The sequence below is a fragment of the Phocoena sinus genome, chromosome 4 (assembly GCF_008692025.1).
Source record: "Phocoena sinus isolate mPhoSin1 chromosome 4, mPhoSin1.pri, whole genome shotgun sequence".
NCBI classification, from domain to species: Eukaryota; Metazoa; Chordata; class Mammalia; order Artiodactyla; family Phocoenidae; genus Phocoena; species Phocoena sinus.
In genome coordinates, this window is record NC_045766.1 from 68,350,543 (window position 1) to 68,362,153 (window position 11,611).

The following is an 11,611-nucleotide window of genomic DNA, read 5'->3' on the forward strand; positions in this document are numbered from 1 at the left end:
TTGATACAGCCACTATGGAGAACAGTATGGAGGTTCCTTAAAATCTAAAAATAGAAATACCATATGACCCAGCAATCCCACTACTAGGCATATAACCTGAGAAAATCACAATTCAAAAAGAGTCAAGTACCACAATGTTCTTTGCAGCTCTATTTACAATAGCCAGGATATGGAAGCAACCTAAGCGTCCATTGACAAATGAATGGATAAAGAAGACATGGCACATATATACAATGGAATATTACTCAGCCATAAAAAGAAACAAAATTGAGTTATTTATAGTGAGGTGGATGGACGTAGAGTCTGTCATACAGAGTGAAGTAAGTCAGAAAGAGAAAAACAAATACTGTATGCTAACACATATATATTGAATCTAAAAAAAAATTGGTTATGAAGAACCTAGTGCCAGGACAGGAATAAAGACAACACCGTAGAGAATGGACTTGAGGACACGGAGAGGGGGGAGGGTAAGCTGGAGCGAAGTGAGAGAGTGACATGGACATATATACACTACCAAATGTAAAATAGATAGCTAGTGGGAAGCAGCCACATAGCACAGGGAGATCAGCTGGTGCTTTGTGACCACCCAGAGGGGTGTGATAGGGAGGGTGGGAGGGAGATGCAAGAGGGAGGAGGTATGGGGATATATGTATATGTATAGCTGATTCACTTTGTTATAAAGCAGAAACTAACACACCATTGTAAAGCAATTATACTCCAATAAAGATGTTAAAATATAACTATTGGATTATAACATAAAGAATAAAATAAATATTCATGATTCCATGCTGATACAAACAAATAATTAAATAAATACAAAAGGGACGTGGAGTATTGAATCTCTTCTTTACAAAAGCATCCCCGTTAATAAATATAGAAAAAAGAGAGAAATAGAAAATCACCATTAGAATATCACAGTAACAATTGCTACAGGCAAGACCCATGGAATACTAAAATTAGTTTAAAGTTTAAGGAGAAACATGACCTAGTTGTATAGTCTCAGTGTATCTTGCCCTAAATATTTATGAACTATAGAGAAGGAATAGCAATTTACAGTGCACAAAACTGGCAGACACCACCTTAACCAAGTTATCAATGTTCATATAACCAGTAATAAAATATATTGATACACTGTGAAGGGTACATTACGTCTGTGTTATTTTTGTCCATGCCATCTAATCTTGAGATATTATCAGATAACCCCAAATTGAGGAACATTCTCCATAAAACCTGACCGGAGCTCTTCAAGCTAAAGTCATGAAAGCTAAGGAAAGACTGAGGAAGCGTCACAGATTGGAGAAGACTAATGAAAGACATTACTAAATGCCACGTGGGATCCTGGATTAGATTTTGGAACAGAAAAAGACCTATTAGTGGAAAAAACTGGTGAAGTCCAAACAAAGTCTGTCATTTAAGTGGTATTTATACAATGTTGGTTTCTTAGTTTTGATAATGGTACCATGATTATGTAAGACATTACATTAGGCAAAGCTGGGTAAAAGGTAATAGGGACTCCTTGTGCTATTTTTGTAACTCTTCTATAAGACTAAAATTGTTTCAAAATAAGAAGACTTTTTTCAAATTGCAATGCTTTCTTAGAATATTATTAATTGCAGATTTTAAAAACTATACACATGGAAAAAGGAAAACACTCAGAAATGCTATTATGGATTAGGCAAATTAGTAGGAGGAAAAAGATTTCTTCAGTGTATACAAAATGTAAACATTTGCCCTGGGATTTCCCACAGATGGCACAGTCCACAAAGACTTATTTGGAATAAAAATATGTCTATCAGATCTCCAGTATAGCCTCTGTAATGTCTGCAAACCTGCTACATTGAAGTTAAAGTTACTATCACACCCCAAATTTTCTATGCAAAAACTAAATGGTCCCAGTCAAGTCAACTTGAACATCAACTGCTACATGTGAAAGCAGAGGCACCAACGCAAATCAATCTTCCAACGATGAGCTGCCACTCACTGTGCTAGTTGTATTTACATTTACCTTGAGAGAGATTACAAAAATATACACAGTATAAAAAACCCCTACCTGAGGGCTTCCCTGGTGGCACAGTGGTTGAGAGTCTGCCTGCTGATGCAGGGGACACGGGTTCGTGCCACGGTCTGGGAAGATCCCACATGCCGCGGAGCGGCTGGGCCCGTGAGCCATGGCCGCTGAGCCTGCGCGTCCGGAGCCTGTACTCCGCAACGGGAGAGGCCACAACAGTGAGAGAGGCCCGCGTACCACAAAAAAACAAAACAAAGCAAAAACAAAAAAAAACCCAACTTGAGTCTGTGGTGGAAAATGACACTCCAAAGCACATCAAATCAGTCACTTGAACCTAAGGAGAGAAGATTAAGAAGAGGCCCTCTTCTGTTCAGAAAATGGGAACTCATATCTGGAGAATCATGATTTTCTAGGTTTACAAAAGTCCACTTTTAACTAGTTTCTTTAAAAAAAAAAACCCTGGATATTTTTGATGGTGAATTTCTTAAGGAAACAGCACAGTGTAACAGAAAGGTCTCAGCAGGAGCTGAACACTCTCTGGTCACTTTATGTATGTCATTAACTTTCTGTGTAGACTAAATTTCTCAGTCTCTTTAGGCCTCAGTTTCCTCATTTGTGAACAGATCAGCTGATATTGAGAGTCCCTTCCCTAGAGATCTAGGTGTCTATGAGCAACATGCTTATCCTACTATAATATCAAGAACTATAATTTGAAACTACACATCCTCTACAGCTTTTAGTCCTTCAAAGTAACAATCAGGAATAAATTGTCAGGTATAGGATGAAAATTCTCAAGGATTCTCAATTAGGAATCAAATACCTCAAATTTTAGAGGAGCATTGAGTTTTATTTAAGAAAAAAAAAAAAAAAGCCTAGGGCTAACTTTTGAGATTCAGATACTTTCAAGGTTTGCTGAAAAACAATGATTAAGTATAAGACATTGTTCTTAAGTCTACTTTGCCCTTGTACAAGGAAATTCTTCCTGGCCCCTCTCCGGTTAGAGTTCTTCATGAAAGAAATAAATAGAAAAATTGCAGGGTGTATTATTTCAGCATATTACATGTACAAGGGGCCTGAATATTTAATAGATGGCTTCATGTGACATCTTCTTAGTTTCAACTTTGAGTTAAATTAGCAGGTTGCTTTGTAAGAGACATATCAAACAAAAGTAAACAAAGCAATCATACTCCAATAAAAATTAATTTTAAAAATAAGTAAACCAGAATTCTCTGGAGACTGATGGCTTAGCCCTTTCTATAATTGAAAATAGTTTTGTGTTTATGACAGAGCTCTGTGGGGTTAAAAATTTTTTTTTAATTAAATTAAGTAGAAAATCAATATAAAAAACTAAATGTATGGTGCATAACAGGCTATAATTACAGTTCTGGCTTCACTTGCACTTTTTCAGTGAAAAAAGCATATATTAATTTGAATGATATGAAACTGCTATCTTCATTGGTCAAAATTTCATTTGGTTTCACCTAATACCTTGTAACTCATTTATTAAGGTGTTAGTTCTTAGCCTCTTACTGAAGAACTTAAATCTTCCTTTAAGGAGGGTAAAAGAAAGGTTTGCAGTTAGGAATTGTGGGTCTCAGGGTTTGTAATGGGAGGAGGCAGTTACACTAAAGTGTTTTTTTTCCCAACTACTTAATCTAAACTATCAAAGTAGAACAACATGTACATGGTTAAAAAAAAAATCAAACTACAAGATGAAATGAACTACAAATGAAAAGTACATGTATCCTCTCTCCTATCCCACTAGAAAAACATACATGATTTTCACTGAACTCCCTAGAGGTAATCACTTTAAATCCTTTCTAGCTTTATTTCATTTGGTCACTGCTATGGTCTGAATGTTTGTGCCCCCCAAAATCCATAAGTTGAAACCCTAAGGTGATTGTATTAGGAGATGGAGCCCTTGGGAGGTGACAAGGTCACGAGGGTGAAACCCTCATAAATGGGATTAGTGCCCTTACAAAAGAGGTTACAGAGAGATCCCTCCCCTCTTGGCCATGTGAGGGTACAATTAGAAGTCTGCAACCTGGAAGAAGGCTCTCACATCACCATGTCAGCACCCTGATCTTGGACTTCCAGGCTTCAGAACTGTGAGAAATAAATTTCTGTTGTTTATTAAAAAAAAAAAAAAAGAAAATGGGAATTCATAAACAACCATGGGTGGACAGGTACAAACCATGTGCTGATTTCCACAGACGTCATCAATCCAAGTGATGATTGGTCAGCATTTGTTCTCTGGTTTCATCAAGGTGGGTGGGAATGCTGCCACCTCTCTGGAATATGGTTGATCCCAGTGGGAGGACATGAAACAGGACAAGGAGTGTGGAGACCTCCTCAGTGGATTGACCCTGGGGTTGATGCAGCCTTCCTTGATGTCAGCGATTTCCTGCCGAATGCTGATCCTGGCGTCACAGAATCTATCCAACTCTGCCTTGTCTTCTGACTCAGTGGCCTCAATCATGAGAGTGCCTTCCACTCGCCAGGACATGGTAGGTGCATGAGATCCATAATCCTAAAGCCTCTTGGCCACATCCATGGCCTCCATATTTGCAGACTTTTTGAAGGGTCTTATATCCAAAATAAATTCATGGGTCACGTAGCCTCTTGCACACTGGAAAAGGACTCTGTAGTGTTTTTCTAATCGCTTGGCTATGTAGTTGGCATTTATTATAGCAATTTCTGTGGCCTGTTTAAGGCCCTTGCCTCCCATCATCTTAATATAAGCCCATGAAATGGGCAAGATGGAACTGGAGCCCCACGGGGCTGCACTGACAGTACCCAAAAGCTGGGCATCTTCACTTGGCTTTGCTGCAACGATGGGATGATTAGGCAGAAAAGGGAGAAAATGCTTCTTCACTCCGATGGGCCCCATGCCAGGGCTGCCTCCTTCAGGGGGAATGCAGAAAGTCTGGGGAAGATTTACGTGTGAGGTATCAGACCCAAAGTCTCCAGGACAACAGATTCCACATGAATGGTCATATTTGCCCTGTCCAGGTAGATCTGTCCTCCGTGTTGGTGGATCAGTTCACACACGTCTCTGACGGTCTCTTCAAACACTCCACTGGTGGATGGGTATGTAATCATGATTGCTGCCAGGTTCTCCTTGTGTTTATCCACCATAGCCTTGAAATGAGCTGCATCGATACTTCCGTATTTATTTACCTCCACAGACTGAATCTTCATGCCTGCCATGTGAGCACTTGCAGAATTTGTCCCATGTGCGGATTTTGGAATGTGTCTCTCTCCTTTCCCGTCTAAGTAGGCTCAGATAGTGACCAGCCCGGCATATTCCCCCTGGGCTCCTCTGTTAGGCTGGAAAGAGATTCGGTCACAGCCCATGAGTTCACACAAATCCTTCTCAAGTTCTCAGAAAAGCTGCTGGTCCCTTGGATCTTGATCCAGAGGCACAAAGGGGTGGATGTTTGCAAATTCTTTCCATGTGATAGGCACAAGTTCTGATGAATTGCTGAGTTTCATGGTACGGGACCCCAGGGGAATCATGCCATGAACAAGGGAAAGGTCTTTGTTTTCCAGTCTCGTCATATATCAGACAATATTTGTTTCTGAGTGATAACTGTTGAACACTTGATGTGTGAGGAATGGGCTAATTCTCTTGAAAGCAGACCCTAGGATAACTCTCCGCTTCTCACCCATGCTTTCAGCAACCAGCTCTGCCGACGACTCACAGCCAAAGATCCACAACAAGTCGTGCAGATCTTTTTCACTGACTTTCATTAAGAGAAATACCAAGTGTGCCATCCTCAATGAGCTGAATATTTATTTGCCACTGAGCGGCCCAAAACCTCATTCACTGAGCAGCCACGCTGAATCTTCAAAGTGTCAAAGAACAAGTCGTGCTGGAGTTGGTGCCCTGCTCACTTGAGACGTTCAGACAAAATCAAAGTGGCATTATGTACCCTCCTAGCAATATGTTCCAGCCCATGGGACCCATGGTAGATTGCGCACATTGTAGCCATATTCGCCAAGAGAGCCTGAACTGTACAGATGTTGCTGATAGCCTTGTCTTTCTGGATGTGTTGCTCCCTGGTTTGAAGAGCAAGAGGATACACTTCTTTTCCACTGGCATCTCTTGTTACTCCCACCATTCTTCCAGGTATCATCCTCACCAAGCTTTCTCTGACAGCTAAAAAGGCATGTGGTCTGCTATAGCCTAGTGGCACTCTAATCTCTGTGAGCTGCCCAGGGCAATTCTATCCCCAGTTCTCCAGGAAGCCTCAGGCTACACAGAGCTAAAAGATCAGCAGTGCAGCAGGCCAAGCTCCCGGCCTGATGGGAACTCCACAAGTTCTGTGAAGCCTTCCACTTTCCCCTCAGTGTCCAGGTACTAGAACAGCACTCCACTGAAATCTTTTCCGCTGAAGTCCGTTTCATGGGGTAACTTCAGTTCAGTGAGGACTCCAGCATACTTGGCTTGAGTCTGGATGACAGCTATTGTCTGTGGATGGCAACGGGGGTCAACAAAAATCTTCCTCCTCTTGTTGTGTCTGTGGCAGAGCTGCATTGCCTCTGCACCCGTGGTGGCCTCATCCAGCAGGATGCGTTAACCATGCCCATACCTGTGATGTCACACACCATGGTCTGGTAGTTGAGTAAACTGTCCTCTCTCCTCTGAGACACCTCTGGCTGGTACTGAGTATACTGGGTGATCCACCTTGAGTTCTCCAGTTAAGTTAGACAAAATTGTCTGTAGCACTGAGCAGTTATAATAGCCCATGCTAATATACAATCTCCAGATCTGGTTCTTGCTGGAAATGGCATGCAGAGTTATAAGGATATCATTTTCATAGACAGGGTCATCCATTTTCAAGGGTCTTTTCAAGCGGATGCTGGCAGGGATGTTCTTTTCGCTCAGTTCATCTACTCTCGCTGGCTCCAGGGCCAATAACATCTCCTCCAGTCTTTGTCCCCGAGGTTGATATGCCTCCAAGCAAAGTCGTCGCGTCTGGGCAGGAGGCGCTGCAGGAGACGCAAGCACAGCCGCCCCGCTATCCCCGCCGCTACTGCTGTAGTGGCCCCGCGGAGGCCACCCGGGGCCCCGCGCCCCCAGCCAGGCGGTGGTAGCCTCGGACTCCGCAACCCAGACGCAATCCACAGGCCCCGGCGCACATCTGCATGGTGGTGTCCCTTGCCCGGGCCCACGAGAGTCAGCTGCGCTTTCAGCTCTCCTGGTCGCGGCCCCCTGGGTGGCGGCTGCCCTAGGGTGGCTGGAGCCCTTTCCCGCTGGATGACCAAATGGACAGATGGATGTTCAGAGGCAGTGAATCTGTGCCACGCTGAGCCCGGAGGTGCGCCCAAGGTTGTTACTCCCAGGACTTTTTTTTTTAATGCCCATAGTTTTTCCACATCGTGTTGTATCTGACCTGGGCCTTAGGCTTGGGCATCAGTATTTTCAGTAAAACTGCCCTGTTGATTCTAATTTCAGTCAAGGTTAAAAACACTACTCTAAAAGGGTAAAAGAATAAAGAGAACGTGAAAATGCTAATATAAAGGGTAAAAAATTAATAAGCAGAATAAATAGTTATTTATATTTGCTAGAAATTTCATAATATATAAAATGTTTATATAATCCCATTTGTGTTGGTTTTAGCAGGATTACTGATGATACTGTTGAAAGAAAATGTGACAAAATAATAGCTATGCCTGGTTAATTTCATATAGATAAAGTATTATTTCTCTGTTCCTTTATACTTTTTGCCTCTCTCCAAAGCAGATTTATGTGTTAATTTTATAATCAAGAGAAATAAATTTAAAATACACAGAGAAAAATGTGCCTTCTAAGTGATTCTTAGGCACTTTAAGTGTGAGGACTTCCGCCCTGGAACAGTTCCTTACAGGTCATCCAGCTGTAATGGGTACATTACCAGACAGCACATGAAGACTTGATTCAAAGAAGTAAAATAATCCTAACCGCTGTCTGAGTTTGGAACTACCAAGACCCCAAACTTAGCATATGTACAACCAGCAACTCTTTCAACCATTCCTGTAAGTGGACATCTTTAGACAACCCGCTTCACTTTTGGGCTCCTAAGTTATTAGAAAACTGCCCATTCAAAGTCAATACCTTGACTCCACTCTATTCCTACCTACTTGACTCTAGAATCCAGATACTGAAATGTCTCCATTTAAATTAGCTGTCACTTGGGGAATCGAGGGCAAAAGTGATGAGAAGAAAAGTTCAGGGTCAGTCCTTGGCTTTTATATTGATTCAGTCACCCAAGGACCTCATGTACAATCATATAGAAGTGTAAATTAGAAACATATAAAATAAATTCAGAATCTTTCTACCTACCTCCCCAAGTCCCAAATCAATATAATAAACACTTTGTAAGCTTGCCAAGGTCACCACGTAGAGATGTTTTGGTTTAAAGAAAGGAACCAATATTTAAAAATGTGTTATTTCCAATGAGAATGCAGAAATTCAGACTGAACCCACAGGTTCTAATGGCAAAACTCAGCCAGATAAAACAAATATAGTTAGCCACAGTATAAGTCATTCCATATTACGTTGCATTAGAGACCTTTTATTGCCCAGCTGTTATAGACCATATGAGTTTTTAACACATTATTACATCTTCAAGAGTGAGTATTCCTTTTTTATTTTAATACATCTCTATTGGAGTATAATTGCTTCACAATACTGTGTTAGTTTCTGTTGCACAACAAGGCAAATCAGCCATATGCATACACGTGTCCCCATATCCCCTCCCTCTTGAGCCTCCCTCCCATCCTCCCTATCCTACCCGCCTCTAGGTCATCGCAAAGCACCGAGCTGATCTCCCTGGGCTATGCTGCTGTTCCCAGCCAGCCAACTATTTTACATTCAGTAGTGTGTATCTCACTTCGCTACTCTCACTTTGCTCCAGCTTTGCCCTCCCACCCCATGTCCTCAAGTTCTCTATGTCTACCTCTTTATTCCTGCCCTGCAACTAGGTTCATCAGTACCATTTATTTTTTTTTTTTTAGATTCCATATGTACGCATTAGCATATGGTATTTATTTTTCTCTTTCTGACTTACTTCACCCTGTATGACAGACTCTAGGCCCATCCACCTCACTACAAATAACTCAGTTTCGTTTCTTTTTATGGCTGAGTAATATTCCATTGTATATATGTGCCACATCTTCTTTATCCATTCATCTGTCAGTGGACACTTAGGTTGCTTCCATGTCCTGGCTATTGTAAATAGTGCTGCAATGAACATTGTGGTACATGACTCTTTTTGAATTACGGTTTTCTCAGGGTATATGCCCAGTAGTGGGATTACTGGGTCGTATGGTAGTTCAATTTTTAGTTTTATAAGGAACCTCCATACTGTTTTCCATAGTGGCTGTATCAGTTTACATTCCCACCAACAGTGCAGGAGGGTTCCCTTTTCACCACACCCTTTCCAGCATTTATTGTTTCTAGATTTTTTGATAATGGCCATTCTGACCAGTGTGAGGTGATACCTCACTGTAGTTTTGATTTGCATTTCTCTAATAATTAGTGACGTTGAGCATCTTTTCATGTGCCTCTTGGCCATCTGTATGTCTTCCTTGGTGAAATGTCTATTTAGGTCTTCTGCCCATTTTTTTTTTTTTTTTTTTTTTTTTTTTTTTTTTTTTTTTTTTTTATGCGTTACGCGGGCCTCTCACTGTTGTGGCCTCTCCCGTTGCGGAGGACAGGCTCCGGACGCGCAGGCTCAGCGGCCATGGCTCACGGGCCCAGCCGCTCCGCGGCATGTGGGATCTTCCCAGACCGGGGCACGAACCCGTGTCCCCTGCATCGGCAGGCGGACTCCCAACCACTGCGCCACCAGGGAAGCCCCTTCTGCCCATTTTTTAACTGGATTGTTTGTTTTTTTGATATTGAGCTCCATGAGCTGTTTGTATGTTTTGGAGATTAATCCTTTGTCTGTTGTTTCATTTGGAAATATTTTCTTCCATTCTGAGGGTTGTCTTTTTGTCTTGTTTATGGTTTCTTTAGCTGTGCAAAAGCTTTTAAGTTTCTTAGGTCCCATTTGTTTATTTTTGCTTTTATTTCCATTTCTCTAGGAGGTGGGTCAAAAAGGATCTTGCTGTGATTTATGTCATAGTGTGTTCTGCCTATGTTTTCCTCTAAGAGTTTTATAGTGTCTGGCCTTACATTTAGGTTTTTAATCCATTTTGAGTTTATTTTTGTGTATGGTGTTAGGGAGTGTTCTAATTTCATTCTTTTACATGTAGCTGTCCAGATGTCCCAGCACCATTTATTGAAGAAGTTGTCTTTTCTCCTTTGTATATTCTTGCCTCCTTTTTGAAAGATAAGGTAACCATATGTGTGTGGGTTTATCTCTGGACTTTCTATCCTGTTCCATTGATCTATATTTCTGTTTTTGTGCCAGTATCATACTGCCTTTTGTGTGTGTTTGTGTGGATATATTTTATTTTAATTATTTTTTTTAATTTAATTTAATTTATTTTTTTACACAGCAGGTTCTTATTAGTTATCCATGTTATACATATTAGTGTGTATATGTCAATCCCAATCTCCCAATTCATCACATCACCACCCCCACCCCCACCCCCACCCCCACCCCCTGTACTGTCTTGATTACTGTAGCTTTGCAGTATAGTGTGAAGTCAGAAAGCCTGATTCCTCCAGCTCTGTTTTTCTTTCACAAGATTGCTTTGGCTATTCATGGTCTTTGTGGTTACATACAAATTGTGAATATTTTTGTTCTAGTTTTGTGAAAAATGCCATTGGTAGTTTGATAGGGATTGCATTGAATCTGTAGATTGCTTTGGGTAGTATAGTCATTTTCACAATGTTGATTCTTCCAATCCAGGAACATGGTATATCTCTCCATCTGTTTGTATCATCTTTAATTTCTTTCATCAGTTTCTTATAGTTTTATGCATGCAGGTCTTTTGTTTCCTTAGGTAGGTTTATTCCTAGATATTTTATTCTTTTTGTTGCAATGGTAAATGGGAGTGTTGCCTTAATTTCTCTTTCAGACTTTCATCATTATTGTATAGGAATGCAAGAGATTTCTGTGCATTAATTTTGTATCCTGCTACTTTACCAAATTCATTGATTAGCTCTAGTAGTTATCTGGTAGCATCTTTAGGATTCTCTATGTATAGTATCATGTCATCTGCAAACAGTGACAGCTTTATTTCTTCTTTTCCAATTTGGATTCCTTTTATTTCTTTTTCTTCTCTGATAGCTGTGGCTAAAAATTCCAAAACAATGTGAATAATAGTGGTGAGAGTGGACAATCTTGTCTTGTTCCTGATCTTAGAGGAAATGGTTTCAGTTTTTCACCATTGAGGATGATGTTGGCTGTGGGTTTGTCCTATATGGCCTTTGTAATGTTGAGGTAAGTTCCCTCTATGCCTACTTTCTGGAGGGTTTTTATCATAAATGGGTGTTGAATTTTGACAAAGCTTTTTCTGCATCTATTGAGATTATCATATGGTTGAAAACTGCATCTACGTTTCTGAAAAACCTGGCCTGACCAGTCCTTCCAATATTCTCTTGTTGCGCTGCAGGCACTCCAAGGAGCTGTTTGATGGGCCCAGCTGCAGCCTGGCTCTTCCTAG

At 41.0% G+C, this 11,611-nt stretch overlaps 1 pseudogene; it reads right to left on the reverse strand.

Moving 5' to 3' along the window:
- Window positions 1-2,356: 2,356 nt before the first annotated feature.
- On the reverse strand, window positions 2,357-7,161 carry LOC116753555 (annotated as a pseudogene).
- Between the last annotated feature and the right edge of the window lie 4,450 nt (window positions 7,162-11,611).